The following is a 26287-nucleotide window of genomic DNA, read 5'->3' on the forward strand; positions in this document are numbered from 1 at the left end:
TTATTCCTACTTTCTGCTTCCTGTCTTTTAGCCGATTTCCAATCCATAAGACGACTTGTCCTCTTATCTCATGACTGTAAAGCTTGTTCAGGAGTCTTTGGTGAGTGACTTTGTCAAAAGCCTTTTGAAAATTCAAATAAACAACATCTACCAGCTCAGTCCTATTTCTGTTCCGACAGTCCCCTGTAACAATATATCAATAGAGCATTAGGAGGGATTGTCCAAAAAGCCAAGCTACTGCAAACAAACAGAAGTTGCAGAAGCAGCCCTTGAAATCTTCCCAATTCCGTTCTGGAAGGCACAGGAGCTTTGCATTCTGATCAAACCAACTCTGCGAGTAGAATTGGGGGAAGAGAACTGCATACAAAAAGGGAATAAGATTATTTGAGGAATGTTGGACTGCAGGTAACTGGTGTCTGCATACACATTCTGGCATGCCGAGGTAATATTGCAGGGAGGGGGACGTCACAAACACCAGAGCGGGAAGAAAATGAAAAGGGAACACCAAAGCCAGAGTTCCTGATGAGAAGGGAAAAGCAGTGTGCTGTAAGGTCAGAGATGTAGGCTGTCTGAGTCATCGCCATTAACTTAAATGGCTAGAACTCTCAAGTATGACACATACCAAACACTGTATCAGTTCCTCCACAGCGGCTTCACTCATCTGAACGGGGTCTCTTGCAGGTGCCACCTTGCACATGAGCAAAATCGAGAGCCGCCCATACACAGGCCTTCTCTGTGGTGGCCTCTCCCCTGTGGAACGGCCTGCCTGAGGAGGTCAGGAGAGCCCCCACTCTCCTGGCTTTCTGCAAACGATGCAAAAACGAATTATTCAAAAAGGCTTTTTACTCAGATTGGTGGGCTGTATTGTAGGGAGGGGGTCTCAGATGCTTCGCTTATGAGTTAGGGACCTTAGAGTTCACCACTATGTTGCCTTACGTACTATCTGTCGCTTTAAATATGTGCTCCTATGAGCGACCTGTGCTTCACGTTGTCTAATGTCAGTCCTAGAATTGCTTATGTTCTGCTTCAGCATTTCTTCAACTCTGTATTGGATTCTTGCTAACGCAATGTGTTGTAAACTTGTATTTACTTACCCTATGGCATTGTTTATGGAAATGTCCTTGACACGGACTGTACTAATCTCACATGGTGTGAGAAAGGTAGACTATGAAAGAAAGAAAGAAAGAAAGAAAGAAAGAAAGAAAGAAAGAAAGAAAGAAAGAAAGAAAGAAAGAAAGAAAGAAAGAAAGAAAGAAAGAAAGAAAGAAAGAAAGAAAGGAAGGAAGGAAGGAAGGAAGGAAGGAAGGAAGGAAGGAAGGAAGGAAGGAAGGAAGGAAGGAAGGAAGGAAGGAAGGAAGGAAGGAGTGGCATTCTGTCCCCGCCTGTCACCTTCAACCTGGAGAGATTTACTTTATTTATATTCTGCCTTTCTCACTGACACTCAAGGCGGATTACACAGTATGAGACAACACGATCAAAAACAAGCATAAATCCAGTACAGAGTTGAAACAAACCGTAAGCAATTTGACCAAATATACTCAACAACATAAAGGCTGCCCAGCAGAAACATACCTAACTCAACAGGCATACCGAATTAGTATCGTCCACATTCCCATATTCCAAGGCATCTCTCTGAGCCATGACCTCCCAGCCAACCCCCACTACCCATGTGAAAAAGCCTTTCTGAATCAATCCGTTTTGCAGTTTGTGAAAGGCCAGAAGAGCAAGAGCTTTCCTGACCTCCAAAGGCAGGCCATTCCTCAAGGTGGGAGGCACCACGGAAAACATGCGTGTAAGGGGAGCTGTTGACTTTGCCCAACTACAGGGTGGTATCTGCAAAAGGCTCTGTACAGAAGAGTGGAGCTGTCAGGGCTCATTTTGAGGGGGAATGCATAGGAACGCAGTTCCAGTAGTTCTCCAAAAAGGTCACATGTCAGGTAGCCCCGCCCACCTGATTTTTGGCCATTTTGGGCCCGTTTCGGCATGGATTTGTCCCAAAATGTCCAGGAGGACATGATGGCAGGGGGTGTGGCATATGCAAATCAGTTATGCTAATGACACACTTCCTGTGATGTCAAGGGGTGTAGCATATGCTAATAAGTTGTGCTTTGAGTTGTGCTAATGAGTTCCTGCAGCTCTTTTTCTACGAAATGACCCCTGGGAGCTGCCATTGTGGAACATAGGAGAGAGGCGGCCTTGCAGATATGAAAGGCCAAGGCCATGAAGGGCTGTATATCTGACAGTGAAAACCTTAAAGTGAGCCCAGTAGCTGATGGGGAGACAATGGAGAGACTGCAGAATGGGAGTAATATGCATTCTCCACCTAGCTCCTGACTAGACACGGGCACGAACTGAAAAAAAAACCCCGAACATGGGTGTTCGTGGCCATTCACAAACAACGAACAATGAACATTGACGATAATGACCTTTTCACGAACATTTGTTGTTCATTGTTCATGGGGGCCAGCAGGCTCTCCTCCAGCCATCAAGATCCCTACTGCACCGAGATTCGGTTTCGTTTTCTCAGCCATGCCGGACGCTCCTCTCGGCTGGTCCGGGAGGAAACGACCGGGCACCCTGACCGGGCGGCTGATCCGTAAGGATTAGCCCCCAGGACTCCCAGGGAGGGAGCCAGGGTCCGGGACGCGGCGGGAAGAACTCCCCGAAATCAATGCGGGGGGGGAATTGCCCGTTTGTCCCTATGGAGGCCGGCAGATGTGCGCGGCGCCTCGAGTGCTGCCGGGCAACGAGAAACGGCAAGTAAAAGAAACAGGCGGAAGCCTGTAAACAAGCGAATCCCTTCTGTTCTACAAGCGTTTGTGAAGGAGAGGTTGATCTGAAGAAGACTCGCTCTTCCCCTTCGTGGAGTTCCAGAATTTTGTTGGCGCCCCCCCCCCCCCAAAATGGCAGCAAAGAAGCAAAGTCCCGCTCTCGGTAAGTCAATCTCGGCCACCTTGCAGAAAGGGGAGTCGCTCGAAGAGTTGGTGCGCAGGGCGGTGGTGGAAGCCATAAAACCCTTTGTTGACAAGCTGAACGAAACTGATCAAAGGGTGGGCTTAATTGAAAGCGAGGTGAAAACCATTAAGGCAGCAGCGGGGGGGGGCAGAAAAGTCTGCTCTGGAAAGTGCGTCACTTGTGAAGGCTACAAAAAAGGAGCTGAAGTTGGTGGAGAACCAACTGATCGGGCTACAGGTGGAACGAACGCAGACAATTTTGCGTCTCCAAAACGTGAAAGAGGAGGAAAATGAGGATCTGTGGGATTTGGTCTCGGAACTACTGGCGACACCCGCGAGGACGACTAAAGAAGAGGTTAAAAGCGCCATTTTGGAGGTCCGTCGGGCTTCTTCAAAATATGCAACAAAGCGACAGTTGCCTCGTGAGATCATTATTGACTTTTCAACTAAAAAGATTCGGGACACCATCCTATATAACTCATACAATGCGGATTTGGACTTTATGGGTTTGAAAGTCAAGATTTTGAAGGACGTTCCATTTCTAGTCCGGAAACGGCGTTTTAAATATAAAAAGTTTGCAGCTCTTCTGAGGGACCATGGAATAAAGTACAAATGGTTATTCCCGGAAGGAATATGGTTCAGATATAAAGATCAGGCCTATAAGATATTATCAGAAGATCAACTAAAGGATTTTGAGAATAAAAACCCAGAACTCTGCTGCACCAAGAACGAAGAAAAGGAGGAGCCGGAGGGGGGGGGGGGGAGGAGAGCATCGCAACAGCAGTTGCACAGAGAGAATTGCGTCCGGGACCTAGAAGGGGGAGGAAAGTTTAATCAGAATTTGAAATGTTTATTTTCTGTATGATTAACCACTCCATCATTATTCTATGGAGCTATTTTTGTATTATGACAGTATGAAGGGAAACATTGAAGTGTAGTGTTTAGTGTTTGTAGTTCATTCCCCCCCTTTTTCTTTTTCCACCCCCCTTTGTCCTTTCCCTCTCCCCTTTCCTTGTGATAGTCTGGTGTAGTGTTTTGTAGTTATGAAAAATAAAAAAAAATTATAAAAAAAAAAAAAAGATCCCTACTGCACCACTCCCAGAAACCATACCTGAGCAGACAGCAGGAAATGTTCCAGTAATAAATAATAGCTTGGCCCAGAGCCTGGCAGCAGCCCTGGAACTTGAAGAGGTAGTTCCCTATCCCACCACACACAGAGAAAATTCAAGCTCCAATGCACTCTCCCTGTCTCTCTCTCAAAATGCCAACAGCAACTCTCTCTCCCTCACTGTCTGCAAAACTAGAGCTGGGAGCCCCCCTCCTCCCTGCTCTTTGCTTCCTTGTAACAAATTTGGAGCTCCACACTTGAAAGGAAGACCTGCCTATCAAGCTAAATTGGGCTTAGATTGGGGTTTCCAGGGCAACAGCAGGAGATCAGACAGAGTTCAGGCAGTCCCTGCCTCTGGTTGCCAAGGGAACTGATTGCAGGTGCCAGATGGTATGGCTTGACGAAAAGCAATGAACGAGGCTTGCGACGACCACTTGTTCGTTTAGAATGGGGCCTCAGGAACAGCTTGTTCACGAACAGCTGATCGGGCTGTTCCTGGCTTTTTTTAGTTCGTATTGCTGTTCGTGCCCATCTCTACTCCTGACAGTAATTGAGACACGGCATAGTTCCAGATCACATACCAGTAGTTCTAGAAGGCAAAACATAAGTGAGGCACAGGCGCAAAATAACAGGGTCTCTGGTATAGAGACAGACAGGACCTTAGTTCAGGGCCGGATCGAGGGGGGGCAGGGGGGGTAGTCTGCCCCTGGTGCCCCCAGGGAGGGGGCACCGGGAGCAGCTGGCAGCTGCCAGAGGGTTCAGGCAGCCTCGTAGCCCCCCGTGCTGCTTTTCGCCTGCCCCGCAGGACAGAGGGCGGCCGGCTTGCCACGCACCCCATGTCCTGCAGAGCAGGCAAAAGGCAGCGCGGGGGGCTGCGGGGCCGCCCACACCGCACTGCCTTTTGCCTGCCCTGCAGGGAAGGGGGTGCTCGGCAAGCAAGCCGCCCCCTGTCCTGCAGGGCAGGCGGATGGCGCGGGCAGCCTCGCAGCCCCCCGCGCTGCTTTTGCCTGCCCTGCAGGGCAGGGGGTGCACGGCAAACCAGCCGCCCCCTGTCCTGTGGGGCAGGTGAAAGCAGCGCGGAGGGCTGGGAAGCTGCCCATGCCATTCGCCGGGAGGAGAATGGCGCAGGCAGCTTCCCAGCCCCGCACGCTGCCTCTGTTCTGCCCTGCGTGATGACGTCACCTAAGTGAAGTCATCACACAGCGCAGGGAGCGTGCGCACGCGCAGGTCGCCGGCCTAGGGTTGCCCCAGGCGCGGGCAAGCCTAGATCCGGCGCTGCCTTCGTGATCAGATCCATGACAGCAGACACAAAGATGGCTGCAGGGGGACAGCCATCTCACAGACCTCAGGAGAGCAACTTTTTGACCTCAGACTCGGACTTCTTTCTTGACTTGACTTGACCTGACTTGGAACTCTTCTGTTCATTTCACTAACCTATTTTATGGGTTTAGGGACCTAATGGGCTCAGGCCTGTTAGTCAATCAGGACCCCAAAGAGTGATGTCACCGTTGCTAGGGTAACACGTGAGTGGGAAGAAGTGGAACCAATCTGCAGCTTTGGTCCCAGCCCCCTTTCCCCACAGGTGTGAAATCTGCTTAGTGTTCAGGAATATTAATTAGCTCCAGCCTGTACTATGGAAGCTCTACTAATAAGCTATCTCTTATCTTCAAGGTCACTGAAGAGCCAGTTTGGTGTAGTAGTTATGACTTATGAGCACGGGACTCTAATCTGGAGAGCCGGGTTTGATTCCCCACTCCTCCACTTGAAGCCAGCTGGGTGACCATGGGTCAGTCACAGCTTCTAGGAGCTCTCTCAGCCCCACCGGCCTCATAGGGTGATTATTGTTGTGGGGATAATAATAGCATATTCTGTAAACCGCTCTGAGTGGGCTTTAAGTCGTCCTGAAGGGCAGTATATAAATCGAATGTTGTTGTTGTTGTTGTTGTTATTTATTTTATTTATTTTTGACTTTTATTCCACCCTCCCCGCATTTCCAGCAGGCTCAGGGCGGATTACAAATACATAAAGGTTAAAATATATAAAACAGTTATGATAAATTAACAATACTAAAGCCATCCAAATTTACACAGTTAAAATACAAGTATAAATATAAACATCAACCTAGCAGCACAGAATTCCACTGATCAGATTTAATTCCACTGATCAGAGCATCTTTGCAGTAAAAAAAAGTTTTTAAAACAGGGGTATTGGTGGTGGGGAGGGCCCAATCCACTATCAACAGGCAAGGGGAGCTCCGCCTAGCACCACCCATATGCCTGGCGGCATCATTATTATTGTGCTGAAAGCTTCTAGCAAGCTCTGTAAACTTTCTCAGGCCAGAGTTTCAAACATGGCTACAGTTTGAATCAGAAATGCCATTTTCTTTACACTTCAACTAGCTCCTGATTATAATTGAGTGATTCCGAGTGATTCTGCACACGTTGGATAATGCACTTCCAATCCTCTTTACAGATCATTTGGAACGGATTTTTTTTGTGTGTGGAACAAAAAATCCACCTCAAACGATTGATAAAGTGCATTGAAAGTGCATTATCCAACGTGTGCGGAATCAGCCTCCAAGTTGACTTTGAGGAAAGACCTATGTAGAGAGTGTTACAGTAGTCTAAGTCTCTATATAACCATAGCCTGAATCCAGGTGGCCAGACAGTCCATGTCAAGGTAGAGGACCATCTTCTGAGTTTGGCAGAGTTGGAGGAAGGCCATTTTAGTAGTTGCATTAACTTGCTTCTCTAACAGGAGAGCTGGATCCAGTATAACTCCTAGGCTCTTAACCAAGTCTGCAAGGGTCAGCTGAACCTCACTGAAAGCGGGAAGCAAAATGTCCTTTGAGATCACCTTTCCTATCTAGCACCCATTTCCATCTTGTTTGGGTTCAGTTTCAACTTCCTCACTTTCAGTCATTTGATCACTGCTGTGAGGCCGTGATTCAGTGTCTCTCTACAGCATGTCCAAGGGATTTGGATACCAATATATAGAATTAGGTGTCATCTGCATATTGATGACTACCAATTCCATAGCTCCAAATGATTTCTCCTAAAGGTTTTACACGGAGGTGGAATAACATGGGGGATAAACTGCACCTTGTGGAACCCCACAAGATAATCTCCACAATGAGGCCAGCTGGTCTCTAACTGCAACCCTTTGGGTCCTTTCCATGAGGAACAATTTAAGCCATCGTAAGCCATCAAGGACATCTCCTGATACCCACTTCTGCCTCCAGCCACCTCATCATCTACTGTATCAAAGGCTGTAGATAGATCAAAGAGGAGTAAGAAAGAAGCATAGCCTTTGTCCACATCCAAACAGGGATCATCAACTAAAGCCACCAAAGCTGTATATGTCCTATAGCCTGTCCCGAAACCAGACTGAAAACTGTCTAGAGCCCCAGTGTTATCTGAGAAAATCTGGAATTGTTTGTTTCTGGTTTCTCAATCAATTTGCCTAGAAACGGCAGGTTACAGACAGGGCAATAACTGGTCATGTCATTTTTCTCTAGGGATTTTTTTAAAGTAGCAGGTGGATGACTGCCTCTTTGAGTGGCTAATGGAAGGTGCCCTGAGTTAGTGACTGATTTATGATAGATGTTAAAGGCTCAGCTAGGTGTTCATTGCAAGATCTTAGCAGCCAAGATGGGCAAGGATCTAGAGCACAAGTAGTGGTCTTCAGAGATTAATTAAATGTTAATTTCACTAACGTGGACACTCTTGAGAAGTAAGGCAAGGTTTCACAAAGTAGTGTGTTCTTTTAATTTTGAATTACCTTCATTTCTGAAGACACTGTCAAAAGGACCACTGGAAATTTGACAGCAGCCTGAATTCGTGGCTCTTTTTGGCAATTCTGACAAAGGGAGATTGACTCTTGAATGCTTATACCCTGGAAATCTTGTTGGCCTTCAAGGTGCTCTTGGACTTGAATCTTGCTCTTAAGATAAACCAGAGGCCCATAAAAAGGAACTGCACAGCTACGGGGCTGATCATTTCCCCCCATTTGCATGGACTTCCCAGGCAAGGTGCAGAATCCTTCATCTTAGCACTCCATTCCGCTCCTTTTAAATTTCCGTCTAAGAGGATATCTATCCCACTTTTGTACAGACTGCACAATCCACTGGGGAACTTCAACAGTCAAAGCCTCCTTGAAATGAATGGGATTTTCTATCAGACACTTTAATATGGGTTAATACCAGGGCTAAGAGAGGCAATTTTTCAAGAAGACTTTTTTGTCATCAGCGAAAAAGTATCCTTTCTATTTTCAACAGTTTTTCAGAGGGAGCTCCAGAAGATGACAAAATGCTTTGCCTGTTCATAAGCTTAACTTACCCTCAAGGACATCATTATTTCACCATCCAGAATAGAGTAATGGGGAAAGTGTTGGACTGGGACAAATCCCCCTCTCTCCAGGGAACTTAACGGGTGACCTTCGGCTACTCATCCTCTCTTAGCCTCACCTCCCTCACAGGTTTCTTGTGACGATCAAAAGGAGAAGGGGGGTAGAACCACATAGACTGCCCTCATCTCCTCTACAGAAGTACAAGATAAAAATGTACATACATAAATAAATAATAATAAATGTGGTCTTGATTGGCTAGGTCCAGTTTGGTGTAGTAGTTAAGAGCAGCAGGACTCTAATCTGGAGAATCGGGTTTGATTCCCCACTCCTCCGCTTGAAGCCAGCTGGGTGACCTTGGATCAGTCACAGCTTCTCGGAGCTCTCTCAGCCCTACCCACCTCACAGGGTGATTGTTGTGGGGATAATAATAACATGCTTTGTAAACCACTCTGAGTGGGCATTAAGTTGTCCTGAAGGGGAGTATATAAATCTAATATTATTATTATTTATCATGTGTGAAAATGGCTCCATGTGGGGTTGACAGGCAGCACCTGGCTGTCAGTAGACATATGGGGGAGCCACAATGCCTGCTGTAGCATCATTTCGCTTCCGTTTTTTTTAAAAAAAGAAGCATCATTGGTAGCTCTAGGAATCGCAGGAAACTCTATGATCAAACCAACTAGGATAAAACCATAGCGTTTCTGGCAATTCCAAGAGCTACCCAGTTCCACTTAAGAGTTTTTTACTGAAAGTGATATGACACTGCACATGATCTTATGAGGGTTTTTCTTTCTTTCAAGGATAGGGATTCCCTGCCCCCGCCGGGGGTATGGTAGTGGGAATATGTGCCACATGTACAATTATGTGTGACAACCCAAAGAGTAACCATATTTATTTATTATTGAAAATGTTTACATGCCACTTTTTGCTGAAAACTTATTCACAACTAAAATGTGTACAATGCAACTACAATACCCTCACCCATAGCGGCACAGCATACTATGACCGTGGCCAGATCAGACTTCTTCAGGAAAGAATGCAACTCAGGGAGCTCTGACTCACGAAAGCTCATATCCTGGAAATCTAGTTGATCTTTAAGGTGCTACTGGACCTGTATCTTGCTCAGCCTAAAGTGATACAGGTGTTCCAGGCCATTACCACTATTCAATAATCCAAAAGGAAGAACAGATTCAGAGTCTCTCTACACGAGACGCCTCGTGTTAGTCAAGTGTAGGCAGATGCAATGTTAGCTGGGAGGCGCAGTTTAAAAAGACAGAGCCGGTGATCGCTGCTCAGAGAGTTTGTTCATTTCATCTTCCCCTCCTGGAACGCTCTGTCAATTTCACCTCTCCAGTCTAAAACTGTGTGGGAATGTAATGGAAGTGCAGCAAGGAATGGAAATGGGCTGGGACTGCCTTCCAGAGCCGGTCTCGGACCAGGAGAGATTATCATGGGCTGAAGTTTTCTTTCTGGCATTTCACAGCCCCTTCATACAACTCCAGTGTATAGCAAAGCCTTTGCCCTGCCACCAGCTCTGTCTTTTTAAACTACCCTTTCCTGCTAACATTGCATCTGCCAACACATATTCTTCACGTGTCAGATGTCTCGGGTAGAGAGACTCTAAAGAACACTCCCAAAGCTGCAAACCCAACTTCAGAGGAAATGCAACCCCATCTGAAACAGGTTGAATTCTGCTTCCCCAACCAGCAGTACCTCGAATCAACAGCACCGCTATCATGTCTGGATTAAGCTTCAGTTTTTTCACCCTCATTCAGCTATTGCTGCTTTTAGACACAAGTCTAGACAATCCACTGGCTTTGAATCAGGTGAAAGCAAGAAGGTGGAGTGAGGTATCATTCAGATACCTTGCTCCACCTCTGGACTTCCCCTCCCAATCGTTTTATGCAAAGCACTAAACAACCAGGGAGTCAAGAGGGAACCTCGAGAGACCTCACTGAAGTCTACCAACACCACCAGTAGACACCATCTTCCAGGAATGAACAACCATCCAACCGCAATGCAATACCTCCCTCTAATACAGTACCCCGTCCAGAAAAGTGGTCCAAAGAATACCCCAGCCAACAATACTCAAATGCTGATTCCTACCAACAAAAGAGGTATCTATACAGAAATCCCATTATTTGGTTTTTGTTCTAGGTAAATAAGTTCATTGCAATTAGTCACTGGCCATAGCAAATTTACCATTTAAAACATACAATTAATATCCAGTTCATAAATTCGGTAAACTACAAAACGTCAATACATATATAACCGATAGAGCCCTGAGACTATTATTTGCAAATTATCTATCCAAAAGCCCCGCAAGCTACCATCTTTGCTCGTATCTTTCTTGCTGCAGCTGCGAATAAAGAGACATTGTAAGACACTTCCGCATCTAAATCAGATAACAATATAGAAATTTTCTCCACCTCTGAATATTGCCTTAAGCTGGCTAGAAGTCATACATCCAAACACACAACTGCAAGGGGCTACCTACAATTCTACAGCATCTTAAATTCGACTCAAACAAAGGTATGGAGATTCGTTTATGTTTTGTTATGCTTTGTTTTGTTTTTCAGAATCATAAAAGTTTCATTAGGGCTTGTAAAACATACCTAATTTTGTTCTCCCTTGGGCCTCGAACAGAAACTAGGAGCTAATATTCTCAGCTCAAAATACCGCTCAATATTTAAACAATAAGCATTGATCTTTTGAAGAATTAAAACGCTGCTTACTTTTCTCCTCCTATAAACTGGAGAAGCGATAGCACTCGAGAGTGCCAAAATCTAAAGGAACAACTAGAAGCTCTCGTTTCAGCACCATCAACTGCCATTTAATAAATAAACCAAAAATCTATGTGCTCTGTATCTCAATTAATTATACACATGTACACAAATCCGTATACAACTAGTTACAACGTACATCCGAAAAATTCTCAGAGGTACCACTGAGAATGGAAACAGTCCGTTTATATGTCCAACGGTGAATCCATCCTAAATTCCACAATTGGGAGCTCCAGAATGAAAAGGCTGGAAGAAGAACGTGGTTCAGCCAGGTTTTATATCCTTCTTGAGGTTCTACACACAGCCCGAATCCATAAGTTGCTTATGTTCAAATTACTCTGTGTAGAGAGCTCAGATCTACAGTTCCTGCTCAACAAACTGCTAGCTCAGGTTTGTTTCGCATGAGATAGCTTCCTCAGGAGCAAAGGCTGAAACAATACATAAACATCTATAGTACCATGTTTTTACAACAATAACTCATTCGGTGTAGTGGTTAGGAGCGCGGGACTTTAATCTGGAGAGCTGGGTTTGATTCCCCACTCCTCCACTTGAAGCCAGCTGGGTGACCTTTGGTCAGTCACAGCTCTCTCAGAGCTCTCGCAGCCCCACCCACCTCACAGGATGTTTTGTTGTGGGGATAATAATAGCATACTTTGTAAACCGCTCTGAGTGGGCATTAAATTGTCCTGAAGGGCGGTATATAAATCGAATGTTATTATTATTATTATTATTATTTACATCTCCATATGGCATTTCCTACTTAGAATTCTAAATCATTTTTATCAATCATACGCATCACGTTGGTGCGTTCTCCACTGGTTTCTCCCATCAAATGTCGGACGCCTTCGTTACAAGCGGGTGGAGTCGAGAGATGCCGTTTGATGATCAATTTCAAGGCATTATTTGCCCCACTATCCTGTACTTGAAAGTGACATCCAATCAAGTGGTATTCTTTATAACTTACAATCTCAATCGTCTCTACTCAAACTTGTGCTGTGGATCACCTTGTCAATTTAATTCACGACACTATACTAAAGATTGCAATACTTACAAATACAATTACATGTTACTTGTAATCTCAAATAGTTCCCTTCTTATGCAAACAAATACAGTAGTGTTTTTCCAATGAACATGGTACATGCAACATTTCATTCTCAGTATTCATAACTTATCACGGAGGAAGAAAAACTCAGCTCCCTTAATTGAAGCATGGTTGGAAAAAGTGTGGAATTATTTCATTGTGGAAAAAACACACAACGATCTCTATGTAGCGGAGAAGTTTCCGGTGAGCTCTAATTTTGTGGAGAAATGGTTCCCGTTTTTTGAATATGTTGAAAAACATAACATTCAGCCGAAATCAAAAATCCTTCAAACAATAACTATGTCAAAGGGTTTTACACTATAAAGTTCCACAATGTATATAACTTTGTTGACACGTGCTGACTCTCCTTCTGTAACAAAATTCCATGCATTGAATTGATTGTTTGTTTGTTGTACATGTTCAAGTTTGTATGTTGTAATTGTTTTCGTTTAATAAAAAGTTTATAAAAAAAAAAATTATCACGGAGTAAAGTCCTTATACGTTCTACTGACCTATTCTTACAGAAAACAAGATAAATCCCAGTTCTGATTCAGTCCCTCCGGTGCTAGGGATTGTAATTTGAACCTGTGTGGCTAGAATAGATTAAGCCACATAGAAAGGGAGATGCAAAATTCAGAACTTGAAGATAGCCTCCAAAGCTACTTCAAACCTCAAAACATAGAGTTGGATCCTAATGTATCAGTGGAAGGAACAAAAATCGAGACTATCAGTGCAATCCTAAACAGAGTTATTCCAGTCTAAGCCCATTGAAATCAATGGGCTTTGACTGATATAACTCTGCTTAGGATTGCACTGCAAGATACAGCCACATCTGCAGGATGCACATAAAGGATTCTGAAAAGTAAGTACCAAAGCTGGGATATATAAGGAAGAGACTGACAAGACTAAATGGCTAGCCAGATGTTACCTTCTACAAATCAGGCCCAGGGCCAGATTGAGGGGGGGTAGGGGGTAGTCTGCCCCCGGCGCCGCCAAAGAGGGGTGCTGGGTGCAGCTGCTAGCCACCGGGAGCGTGCCGGCGGCAGCACGGACAGCTGAGTGGCCGCCTGCACCATTTGCCTGCCCAGCAGGACAGGGAGTATGCAGTAAGCCGGCCACCCCCTCAGCAGGGCAGGCGAGTGGCGCGGGCAGCCTCCCAGCCGCACGCCTGCCCTGCATGATGACGTCACTTCCCAACACTTGGGTTGTCCCGGGCACCAGGCAACCTAGATCCGCCCCTGATCAGGCCTACTTGGGAGAGTAGGAGAAAGCACCTTGTCATCAGCGAGAAGTCCCAGCTGAAAGATTTCTTGCTTATCCTCATGAATCTACAGCCTATCCTGGCAGATAACGTTCTCTTTCACTGATCTTGGAAGGGAGGGACCCACAACCTGAAGCTACTCCAAACCGGCAACCGCAGACCACCGAGTAAAGATACACATCCAGGGACCAGTCCCGGCAATAGGGCACGGTATCAGATCTGAACATCAGCCACACCATTAAGGGTTCATTCACTGGCGCACCCTCTAGCATTCTGTGTACGCCATCTCATCCCAGCAAAGCCATTCTCTCCCAACCAACTGCAGCTGTCTCCTGGCAAGAGCAGAAAGGGACATAAAATTAGACATAAAAAATTGATAATCTCAGAAACCAGCGGGAGCGTATTTCAATCTTTTGTGAAATTCTGCAAACAGACAGACTGGAGAGAGGTCAACGGCAACAACGCTCAAAAGAAGATCCCGCGGAAAGCTGGCAACCATTTGCAAATCTAACACAATCTGACTTGCTCGAGCTCAATAGAGACGGAGAACTGTTCGCATGCTGCAGATAGTTATTGTTTCTTTATTAGAAAAATAGAAAAAGGTTAAAAAAAAACCTTTTATACCATATATCTATACCATATTGTCCGGGGACAGCAGCCCAGCCCCCGGACTTGCTGACAGACAGCAGCAGGGGGCAGCCGGGAGACAGCAGTTCAACCGCTCTGTCTGGCAAACAGAGCCAGAACCTGCCTACTCCAGGGGGAAGGGGCAAAGGGCCAAAGCCTCAGAAGGCTGGAGGGAGCAGGGAGAAGCCAGCTAGTCCCACCCCCCATGGGGAAGAGAGAGGGCTAAGCAGGCTGGAGGAAAAGGGCCAAGGCAAGGGGAATAGGGACACAGCAACAGCCCAAGCAGAGCCCTTACCTTCCGAGGAGGAGAAGCAGCCACTACAGCCCAGAGCCACACCCTGGCTAGAGGACAGCAGCCTGGCTCAGGAGGTGCTAGGAGCCAAGCCCCTCCAGGTGGAGCTGCCACAGGCATTCTGGGGGAGGAGATGGGTAGCCCCGCCCGGCATCAATGAACAGGCAGCACAGAAGCTGGCCAGGGCAGCTCCTCGCGACCAAGGCCAGGCAGGCTCAGCAACACAGAAGCCGGCTGGGGCAGCTCCTCGTGAGCAAGGCCAGGCAGGCTCAGCAGCACAGAAGCCGGCTGGGGAAGCTCCTCGTGAGCAAGGCCAAGGAGACCTCAGCTGGGGATGGCTCGCATTCAATCCCACCCTGCCAGCAAGGCAAGGAAGCCAAGAAGGGATTAGTGGTAGGAGGGAAACACCTGAGGGAAGACACAGCTGGGCCAAGTCAGGAGAGGGCACAAGCCTAGAAGGAGGGCGGGGCGGGGAAAGGAAGCCCTATATAAGGTGGCTAGGAAGAGCTCTGAGGTGGTGGGTGTGAGTGAGGAGTGATGATGTGGAGTGAGAGCAGTAGGATGCAAGGGTGGAGGCTTGGAGGAGAGTTCTGGAAGGAGGAGATGAAGGAGGACGCAGAGGGGAAGCAGGCCAGGTTGAGCAGGCCAGCGAGTGGACTGAGAGGGAGTCTGGGTGAGGTATACCGCCCCTCCTTCCACAGAGCAGGGTCCTGCAGAATCCCTGGCCCCCCCTGTGATGTCAGGAGCAGACCGCCCAGTGCCATGCCCAGTGGCAGCCGCGGCAAGCCCTGACACATATATCTTCTATTAAATAGTATATGAGTTGTTCCGCCAGGCATATAGCTGAGGCTGGGCCTGAAAAAAAAAGGGGGTTGTATAAAATCTTACTCTCCCTGTGAAGGCTGTCCACCATCCTGTTTTAAACGTGCATGGATTTTGATTGTATTTTAATATGTTGGTTTTATTGTATTTTGTATTTTAATATGTTGTTATCCGCCCTGAGCCCACTCGCGGGGAGGGCGGAATAGAAATGTGAAATAAATAAATAAATAAAATATACATTGCTATTTATATTTATCTTTAACCTACATAAAATCTAACACTTATGCTTCAGGATTCTTTTTCCAACACACGATAAAAGAGGACCGTGATTCAACAAAAAAGAAGTTTATGCCTTTTAAAATGCATTTTCTGTTTTAATATCGATATGTTCTCTGTTATAGAATGTTGCATTAGGATCTAGGAGTCCCTGATTCAAATCTCCACTCTGCCATGGAAACTTATGGGGCGACTTTTGGCCTCTCATACATTCTCATACAAACCTACCTCGCAGGGTTGTTGTGAGGGTAAAATGAGGAGGGGAGAACAATGAAAGCCGCTTTGGGTCTCCATTGAGGAGGAAGGCAGGACACAACATGAAGTAAATAAATAAACACAGCAAGTCTTTCTTAACTAAATCTCGATCTTGGGGGGAAAATCACTGCTAACGATTGATACTTTTTATATGCACCATGATCAGGCATGGCCAACCAGAAGTTGATCAAACCCAAGCTGATTTAAATCTTTTATGCTGTGGACCGGGTTTTGATTTCCTTCATGCTCTGCAAACTTCTTGCATCGTTCAACCTTTTGAGCCACCTTGTCAAAACACTTCCACACACACTGACCTTCTCTGTATATGTCATACGTTTCACGAAGCAAGCTCCCACACAATGACGCGCATGCCACCAGATTTAGTTAACTGTGCTACATGGAACCCTTCTGGAAATCTGTCAGATGGGGAGGGGTACTTTCTGAGATATTTGACCTCCAGCATCAGAGGGGCTTTAAACGTCATGCACTGCCTCTCCAACCGAACCGATACTTTCTCTTTGCAACAGAGACTAAGAGCCAAGCTACAAGTGATGCCTCAAGTTTTGGCTCTCAAGTTTTGGCTTGGCTCTCCGTTACAGCTGCAAGACCAGGATGCCTACATTTCCCATCAAAACTTGAGGGAAGCTGACAAGTGTCCAAACTGTGTCAGGCGTCACTTGTAGCTTGGCTCTGAGAGTCACTCTACACAAAACATCTGACACATGAAGAACACGTGTCGGGAGATGCAATGGTAGCTGGGAAGGGTAGTTTAAAAAGACAGAGCTGGAAGCAGGGCAAAGGCTTTGCTGTACACTGGAGCTGTGTGAAGGGGCTGTGAAATGCCAGAAGGGAAACTTCAGCCCATGGTAACCTCTCCAGGTCCAAGCCCAGCTCTGGAAGGCAACTCCAGCCCATTTCCAATCCTCTCTGCCCTCTGGTTGCCTATCCACAGAGTTTTAGACTGGAGAGGTGAAACTGACAGAGCCTTTGGGAGGCAAAGATGAAATTAACAAAACCTCTGCAGAGCGATCTCCACCAGCTCTGTCTTTTTAAACTACGCTTCCTGGCTATGTCTTTTTAAATTATGCTTCCCGGCTTTGTCTTTTTAAACGACGCTTCCTGGCTAACATTGCAACTCCCTACACTTGAAGACGACACGCCGAGGCATCTCAGGTAGAGAGACTCTAAGAAGGACACATGTACAGTGCCCTGTCATAACGAAAGAATTCTGAAGGTTGTAGTTTGCTGAGCACAACGAAAATTCTCTTTCACCTGACTACAGTTGCCAGAGTTCCCTGGGAAGAGGGAATGACTCTGCAACGTAAATATATCCTTTACCCTCTGTATCCTTTACTAGTTGGCAGATACGGTACTCAGAAGTGAACTCTTCACCACCGCATACAGCATCCTGGCTGTGCCCACAGAGAGAGGTCGCATTATATTATAACACTTGGAAACACAACTCCAGTTGAATCAACCTAAATGGTGCCCGCCTTCTGTGCACAGAAGGCTCTTTGGGAATCCAAAAATAGATACGTTGCTATGGAGTAAGTCAAGAATCATGTGAGGAGCAGCAGTTTCATAACTCGAAGGGGAAAGAATGTTTTCTAAACAGACAGGGATTTCCCATCTCTTGGAATAAATATATTACAATTACAATCATATCTACCAACAAAACTGCCTGACTCCAAATCAATCACTGGTCCGTCATTGGTCGACTGAGCTCTCCACGATCTTGGACGGAGAAAGGTCTTTGCTATCATCCTTTAACTGGTGGTGCCAGGGGTGAAACCTTAGATGTGCTGTTATTATGATTATTATTTTAATTATTTATGTTATTTATGCCCCGACCTGAGGTAGACCAGGTGAGCCTGATCTCAAATCATCAGATCTCAGAAGCTAAACAGGGTCAGCCTTGGTTAGTAATTGGATGGGAGACCTCCAAGGAAGACCAGGGCTGCAGAGGCAGGGAATGGCAAACCACCTCTGTTAGACTTTTGCCATGAAAACCCCACCAGGGTCACCAAAAGTCAGCTATGACTTAACAGCAGTGTCCACCACCACCACCTTTTAACATGGAAGGGGATTGTCTATAAGTTAACGCTTTGTGGATTTTAGAGCAGGTTGAAATCTTTGTTAATCTACTATTGATTTTTGAAACAATTTGTTTTAATTTTCTTTAATTTTGCTCTGTTCATTTCCCACCATTATTTTGAGACAAAGCTGTTTTGCCCCACAACCTTTATGAAAAAAGGAAGACATTAATGCTAGGGGAGGTAGCCTGTTTGGAAGTTGTAGTTGCCCGGCCGGTCAGGAGGAATTGTTGGGCACATATTTGAATGTGCTCCACAACTCAGCGTTGGTGCTTTCCATCTGAGCCCCTTCCACTTATCAGAGTTTCACAGTATATAATTAGCCAGTTGTTTGCGGTGGGACTTGGAAGAATCTTTGGGCCCTTCTCAGACTGGCTAAGATTTTTTTACACTTGAGTCTCACTGTTTCACCTATGGCTTGAGGGCACTCTCCACCACCACATGTTGTTTATATAGTCCATCTTTCTCACTGAGACTTAAGGAGAACTGTGTGTCTCTAGGTGGAACCTGGAGTTCTCCTGGAATTACAGCTGCTCTCCAAACTGCAGAGAACAGTTTCCCTGGAGGAAACCGCAGCTTTGGAAGGCGGAAACTGTGGGCCAAACTACAAGTGACGGATGACACAGGTTGGACACTTGCCAGCTTCCCTCAAGGTTTGATGGGAAATGTAGGCAGCTTGGCGGAATGTTGGACAAGTGACAGTTGAAAAGTCCATTGGACAGCAGTCGGAGAGCCAAGCTGCAAGACCAGGACGCCTACATTTCCCATCAAAACTTGAGGGACGCTGACAAGTGTCCAACCTGTGTCATTCATCACTTGTAGCTTGGCCCTGTGGCAGTGTTCCTCAAGGCAGTGCCCATGACCGCCATGATGCCTGCCAGTACATCCCCTGGCACCCACCAAGCTTTTCAGGATGTGGGCAGGACTGCTATAAGACAGGGCTTTTCACTGGCAGCCATTATTTCAATGAAAGGGCATTGCACAGTTGCAATAGCAGCTGCAGTTACTGAACGATCAAAATGACTGCTAAACAACTTGGCTTGTTCCCCCTTCAGGCTTTCCTTCATTTCTTTTTATTCCCTGTTTGTGATTCTTTTGCAAAGCAAGACGCCGTTGTCTTTGGCTCCGCCCCCCGTGGAAGTCATTTGGGATATGGCTTCACCTCCTGCAGCAGCCATTTGGGGTTTGGCGCTCACCACCCCTTCTCAAAATTCCAAAGGTGGCCACCGGCTCAAAAAGGTTGGGGACCCCTGCTCTATGGCAGCTCATTGCGGCTGAGCTCCTTCCCTTCTCCTAGCGTCACCACTAAATTTTCAGGAATTTCCCAACTTGGAGTTGGCAATCCTAGGTGCTTTTCTCACCGCACGCCACATGTTCTCATGAAGATAATCTACGTGCTGGTTTTGCTTCCGCTATTTTAGTAAACTACAGTTTTTAAAAAACTGAATAATCAAAACGGTAGCAAAATTGAAAAGAGTCCAGTAGCACCTTTAAGACTAACCAACTTTACTGTAGCCTAAGCTTTCGAGAATCACAGTTCTCTTCATCAGATGCGTCTGACGAAGAGAACTATGATTCTCGAAAGCTTATGCTCCAGTAAAGTTGGTTAGTCTTAAAGGTGCTACTGGACTCTTTTCGATCAAAATGGTAGATCGCCAATCACTGCACAGATGAGATAATGAAAGCATTTTAAAAAATAATTAAACTTCGTTGGGATCCTAGCAATAGAGAACTGTCCAATAATATACAATGTACTCTTCATAATGTCCCAAACAGACGTTTTCCCCTACCAAAACAAAATCTATGTACTTTTAGACTGTCGTGACGTGTGTTTAGGTTTTAATCACATAAGTAGATCATTGCAAATGAGAAACATTTTTACATTATTGGAAAAATCCCTTGACTTTTGCACTCAGCATAAACCATCAGCAGGAGACAATACTTATCCTCCATTTTCGCCAGTACCTTAAAATAATTCCACACTGTAAAAGAAAATGTTTCTAGGAGATCAACTGGAGCAACAAAACTGAGCATACAAATCTCAGCTCTTGACGAAAAACGAAAGAAGCAAAGCTATAGCCCAGAAGGGTGCCCAGACTGATTTTAAAGTCGGTAACAACACAGAAGTTAAAAGTGGGATTTCCAAAATCTAAAGATCCCTCACTTTATTTAAAATCTGTATATTTTTTTCCACGAAATGTACCCATTCACCAAAAAGGTTGTTAAAAATCCACAAAGATACAGTGATTCAACAACGAAACTAGCAAGATTTAACCATCCAGACCCTTGCTTTCCCTGCGCCCTCCCGAATCAAATCTGTGCATAATTTCTTAATACATATTGCAAATTTTAGTTTACCTTGGCAAATTATTTGAGCTGATTTTAACTTGTGAATTTTCTTCTTAATTTACAAAACCTCATCCATCCCACCGATTGCTCTCAAGGAGGTTTGAACAACAGGAAATTCGCAGCTCAATCCGATGCAAAGTTACTCCCGTGTAAACCTATGGGCTTAGATTGGAGTAAATCTGCAGAGGGTTATGCTGTAACACAATACCACTCCATCACTGGAGTACCTGGAAATGCACATATGACACCAGTATTGCGCCAGCTGCATTGGTTACCGGTGGAGTACCGAATCAGATTCAAGGTTCTGGTTTTAACGTATAAAGCCCTATGTGGACTGGGACCAGCGTATTAGCAGGACTGCCTCTCCCCAAATATTCCCCGGAGGAGGCTTCGTTCCAGTGAAAAACAGCAATTAGTGGTCCCTGGTCCCAAGGAGGCCCGCCTAGCATCGACCAGAGACAGGGCCTTTTTGGTCCTGACTCCAACCTGGTGGAGCACTCTATCTGATGAGACCAGGGCCCGGCAGGACTTGCTATCCTTTCACCAGGCCTGTAAGACAGAGCTGTTCCGCCAGGCGTATGGTTGATGCTGGGCAGGGCCCCCCACTGGTGGAATAGAGGGGATCGTCCCTTCCTCTCAGGAAATAGCTACCACCTGACCCTTTGTGATATTCTTTTAGAGGCGGTTGGATGATGGATTATATGAATTGTTTCTGTGTGGCTGCTTTTTGTACTCTGTATTTTAGATTTTAAATTATATATTATTGTCTATTGGTTTTAAAGACGAAATGTTAACTTTTTTATAATGTATATGATGTAATCCGCCCTGAGCCCGCTGATGTGGGGAGGGCGGAATATAAATCAAATATAAATAAATAAACAATGTTCCCTTTACAAGTCATCTGGCAGTCAGATAAAATCAATCATAAGAAACAAAACGGCAGGCTCACTAACAGCACAAAGCATACCGCAGCCTTGGCTGTACAGGTAATACATTCCTACATTGAGTCACTGAGATTAGCCCAGCCTCGAAGGCACTTCTTGCATGCTGGTGTGACAAAACAGGAAGAGATTGGGAAGTCCTGATTCACTGAGCTCCGTTGGCCCTCCAGGGCAACTGGTTGGCTGCTCTGCGGCACAAGATTCTGGACAAGACAGGCCACTAGTCTGATCAAGCAAGGCTCTTTGTACGTTCTCATGAACACATTCCACCGGGAGCTTTTCCTGAGTGAACCCCGGAGAAGCTAAAAACACAGCAACTTCTCCACCTCTCCCATGAACCATACCCAGAATATTCCAGTAGAAAAGAGCAAGAGTCCCCATATTAGAGAGGGGTGTGCTTTGCTTATGTCTACCAAACAAGCATGCAGAGGAGGTAAAAGTTCAACCTGGAGCGTCCTAGCTTATATACTTAACCATTAGTCTAGAAGATGGTAGGATATGAGCTTTTCTGAGCCAGAGCTCCCTTCTTCAGATACAGAAGAAGTGATGAGCTGTGGTTCACGAAAACTCATACCCTACCACAAATTTTGTTAGTCTTATAGGTGCTACTGCTCTTTTCTATTGCCGCAGACAGACTAACACGGCTACCCACCTTGATCTATCTCCACAGAATATTTTAGTTGCGCAGATGCCCACGGAACCGAAAGACCATCTAGATCAGCCCTACATTAGACAGGGAAGGGCTAGAAACAGTGCAACAAACTCCTTGGTTTAGCATGTCCACATCTTTAAAGTTGTCTGTTTAGACGGAAGTTGCCAACTTCTGGTACCCTGGAATGTGACCAAGAGAAAGAAACTGGATAGGGGGAAGAGGGGCTATGAAAGGACATGGCTGGAAAACACATTTGATGCTCAGACGGGATCCTTGAAGACAGAAAGTAAGTTTAGTCCTGGGTCCACCTGCCTCACTAACCAAAGTCTTTTCCCCTTCCAGGTGAATTTTTGTCATTAAAAACTAGGGGAACAATTAAAATGCTGCACAAGGAAGATCATTCTAAAGTGTAGCTGGACACATTTTGTAAATTCCATGGGGATAAGGATGCAAAGGGAGCTCTGGTACAGGTTGATGGAGCAGCGAATGTTGGTTGAAGAAAGAGAGGAAGGAAAACAGAAAAAGATTTGATACTTTTTCCTCCTGTCATTTTATCTTCCTTGTTTCTTCCTGTTAATCACCTTTTTCTTTCTTCCAGGGGGAGTGGAAATCTGGTTTGTGTGCTCATGAATCGGCAGCGCATAACTGTGCTTGCTTCTTGAGAAATGGGGTGAAAACTCAAAATGGTCTTAGAATAAAAAGCTAAGGAAGCTTGAAATAGGAAGGGCCAAACCCACCACCCTCGTTGGCCCTTATTGACAAGGATCTCACAAGCAGATATACAATTTACCTCTGTACACACAGCAGCACGCAGAGACACACCCCACCTGAAGTCATATAGGTACACAAGCGTCCTTTGACACACACACACACAATTGCCCGTCATAACGGAAGGCATTTTGCTAGTTATTTTCCCAGAAGTTTTGTTGCACTGCCTGTGTTTTCTCTCCTCCAGTTGCTGCTTCTATCTTTATCATTTCAGCCCTCTGACTGCTTGTTTTTTTAAAGCGCTTTTAAAAAATGATTTTCTTTGCCCCATCTTTAAAATACGGATTGCTTTCTGTGTGTGTGAGGGTTTCGCTTATATATTTTTATCTGTTTTATTCAGTTGGCACATTCTTTAAGATGGCGTTGTAGGCCACTTGAGGTATTTTTCAAATAAACAGTGCATTGCATTTATTTAAAAAAATTGTAAGAGTAATTAGAACATACAGTATTCAAGTGCTCCACAAACATTGCCTCAGCAACCCAAACAATATCCCTGCAAGGTAGGACAGTATTATTATTCCCATACTAAAGAGTGTTTTGCCTAAGTCTGCCAAACAAGCATGCAGAGGAGGTAAAAGTTCAACCTGGGGCATCCTAGCTTACATACTTAACCATTAGTCTAGAAGATGCAGAAGAAGCCCTTCAGCCTACAGTGGCTTAAGAACATCTTTTGACCCTTTAGTGACTAAGGCCTGGTCTATCTAAGCAACAGAGCGAAGGGATCAAATCCCAAGGTGGGAGAGAGGATCGTGCCACTTCAAAGCAGCAACTGAGAAAGCCATCTTTGATTGCTCACCACTGTAGTACAGCGGTTAAGTGGTTCGGCTGCAAATCAGCACCCTACTGGTTCGAATCCCACTCCTGCCATGAGTTCAGCCCCAGCTGTATTGTGGGGATAATAATAACACTAACTTGTTCACTGCTCTGGGTGGGACACTCCTCTGTCTAGTAGAGCAGTATATAAACACAGCTACTATTATGAAAATGCTGCCGGGGGGTGGGGGGGCTAACATGTTGTGAAGAAAGGTTCCATCCTAACTGGTTTCCTGCCATGCTAATATTCTACTTGCGGTAGACTTTTCCCTATTCCAAAACATGATGTTCTCCCACCCTCATTGCGGCCCATTTTATTACATTAGGACTCTTCCAGCTCGTAGCGCCGTGCAACCAAAGTGGACCTAAAAGGTAGAGATTTCCTTTTCAGGCTACCCACCTAAAACTTGTTGTACTGGAGCACGCTTAGAAAGTCCACAAACTCAGAGTCAAGTCAAACGTCAAAAAGAGTCCAGTAGCACCTTTAAGACTAACCAATTTTATTGTAGCATAAGCTTTCGAGAATCACAGTTCTCTTCGTCACATGCATGCAAATGTCCCAACTGCAAATTAAAAGGCACGCTTTTAATTTTTGTTCTGTCGGGGGAGGCCCTCGGCACATGCTCAGAGTCACCCCACCCAAATACCAAACGTTTAGAAAAGCAAGGAATCACACCCAAGCGCCCTCGGCCACAAGATGGGAACTCCAGTCAGCGATGGCTCACCCTCATACTGAGTTGTAAACATCCCCTGGCTCTTCCAACCACCATTCTACTATTACACCTAAGGGGGAGCGTATTATTTTTACTTTACTTCTTTTCATTCTTTATAATGACAGCTGTGCTTATATACTGCTCTTCTAGACAGATTGGTGCCCTACTCAGGGCAGTGAACAAAGTCAGTATGATTATCCCCACAACACAGCTGGGGAGCTGGGGCTGAGAGGACTGCCCCAAGGCCACCTGCTGAGCTCATGGCACTAGAGGGATTCGAACCCACAGAGCGCCCCCGATTCACCACCATATGATTCACCACCTTATGATTCACCACCTTATCAACCACATAGCCACTATGCCGCAGCAACTCTTAATTTACAGTCCCCCTTCCTGACTCAAAGTCGATGACCCAGTGCGGTCAGTACAGTCAATTTCAAAGCCATTTCAATAAACAAAGGAATGGGGTCTACAGATGCAAATCTGCAAAGGTTTAAAAGCAGCAGAGCTCCAATACACAGAGGGGAAGACAATGCCGAAAGGCAGCACAAGCAATGCCGAAACTGACATCTTAACAACACAGAAACTCTCCAGCAGGATTATCACGTGTACATCGATCCACACGAGCTCTCCTCTACAAGAGAGTGTGAATATTTTTTTCCCAGTCTGCATTCGACTCCCCCAGCCCCTCCCCAGCCATGCCAAAGGAACGGAGCCCCTCGGCAAGAGGGCGGCGAGGACGCAAATGCATTGGTGGCTGCGCTGTCACTTCGCACTTTTGCAAAATCCAAGCCTCGCCCCCCCCAGCCCCCCACCCCGGGGTCGTCCCCTGCAGCAAGGGGGGAGAAGAACCCCGGCCGATGACTCATGCAAAAAAAAGGCACGCCGCCCCGGGCAGAGGGGGGGGAAGCTCCATTGCGCGCGCAGCTCCTCACCTGCCAACCGCGCGTGTGCGTAACGGGGAGTCTGAGCAACCGGAGCGAACGCGAAAGGAGGCGGGCGGGCGCCACGGCGCCTGCGCCCCGGCTCCCAGCTGCGGCCCTTCCCATTGGCTGTAGTTCTCCGGAGCGCAGGCCGGGATAGGAAAGGGAGCTAGGAGGACTACAACGACCGGCATGCAACGCGTCCGATGGGAGGAGGGCGAAAGGGGCCTTCTCAGCCACGCCCCGTCGCTGGCTGCGTCACTCTGTGGCGGAGAAGAAGGGGGGGAGTCCCATTCATAAAAAGTTGCAGGAGTTGTGGGGGCGTTGGTCACGTGGCTTCACTTCAAAGGCATGTCCCGTTCAAGTTCAAGGGAACGCCAGGCCGGGAGAACTAATGCTGGACTCGATTTTTTGCTAGGATTTAAGATGCGGCAGGAAGATGGGAATTCTGCTGTTTTCAAATTCCTGCCTCCCTATTGCACTATTTATTGTATGTCCCAGCCGTTGAGCCTATCGAATGTGATCCTATTGATCCGTCTAGGATAGTTAGGCAGGTAGTCGTGTCGGTCTGCAGTAGAACAGCAGGATTTAAGTCCAGTGGCACCTTAGAGACCAACAAGATCTCCAGGGTCAGAACTCAGAGCTTTGGAGAGTCAGAATTCTCTTCTTCGGATATATGGAAGACTTGGGAAATTTCTCCACTTCGTCCCGTATCTTAAGAGGGGGCTCTTAAAAGCTTCCACTTTGAAAACGTTGTTGGTCTAAGGTCCCACTGGACTCAAATCCTGCTAGTTATCCTATCGACTCTGGAAATCTGGTTGGTCTTTAAGGTGCTACTGGACTCAGATCTGACATACTATGAAATCTGCCTTAAGTCTCTGTGAAAAAGTTTCAGGTAGACAGACGTGTTGGTCTCCTATAGAGCAGCAGGATTTGAATCCAGTGGTACCTTAGAGTCCAACAAGATTTTCAGGGTATGAGCTTTGAGAGTCAAAACTCCTTTTTATAGAGGATCTCTACACCAGAACAGGTGAAGAACATGTGTTGGGAGATGCAATGGTAGCCGGGAAGGGTAGTTTAAAAAGATGCAGGGCAAAGACTTTGCTCTACGCTAGAGCTGTGTGAAGGGGCTGTGAAATGCCAGAAGGGAAACTTCAGCCCATTATAACCTCTCCAGGTCCAAGCCCGGCTCGGGAAGGCAGCTCCAGCCCATTTCCATCCCACACAGT

At 46.1% G+C, this 26287-nt stretch overlaps 1 protein-coding gene across 2 annotated transcripts in view; it reads right to left on the reverse strand.

The window, feature by feature from the left end:
- Nucleotides 1-25117, reverse strand: part of TSNARE1 (t-SNARE domain containing 1) — a 635428-nt gene extending 610311 nt beyond the window's left edge. For both annotated transcript variants that reach the window (XM_054984298.1, XM_054984301.1), the window contains exon 1: nt 25071-25117. The gene's annotated coding sequence lies outside the window, so the exon portion shown is untranslated. The remainder of the gene's footprint in view (nt 1-25070) is intronic.
- Nucleotides 25118-26287: the final 1170 nt, after the last annotated feature.

Source organism: Eublepharis macularius, chromosome 7, assembly GCF_028583425.1.
Source record: "Eublepharis macularius isolate TG4126 chromosome 7, MPM_Emac_v1.0, whole genome shotgun sequence".
NCBI classification, from domain to species: domain Eukaryota; kingdom Metazoa; phylum Chordata; class Lepidosauria; order Squamata; family Eublepharidae; genus Eublepharis; species Eublepharis macularius.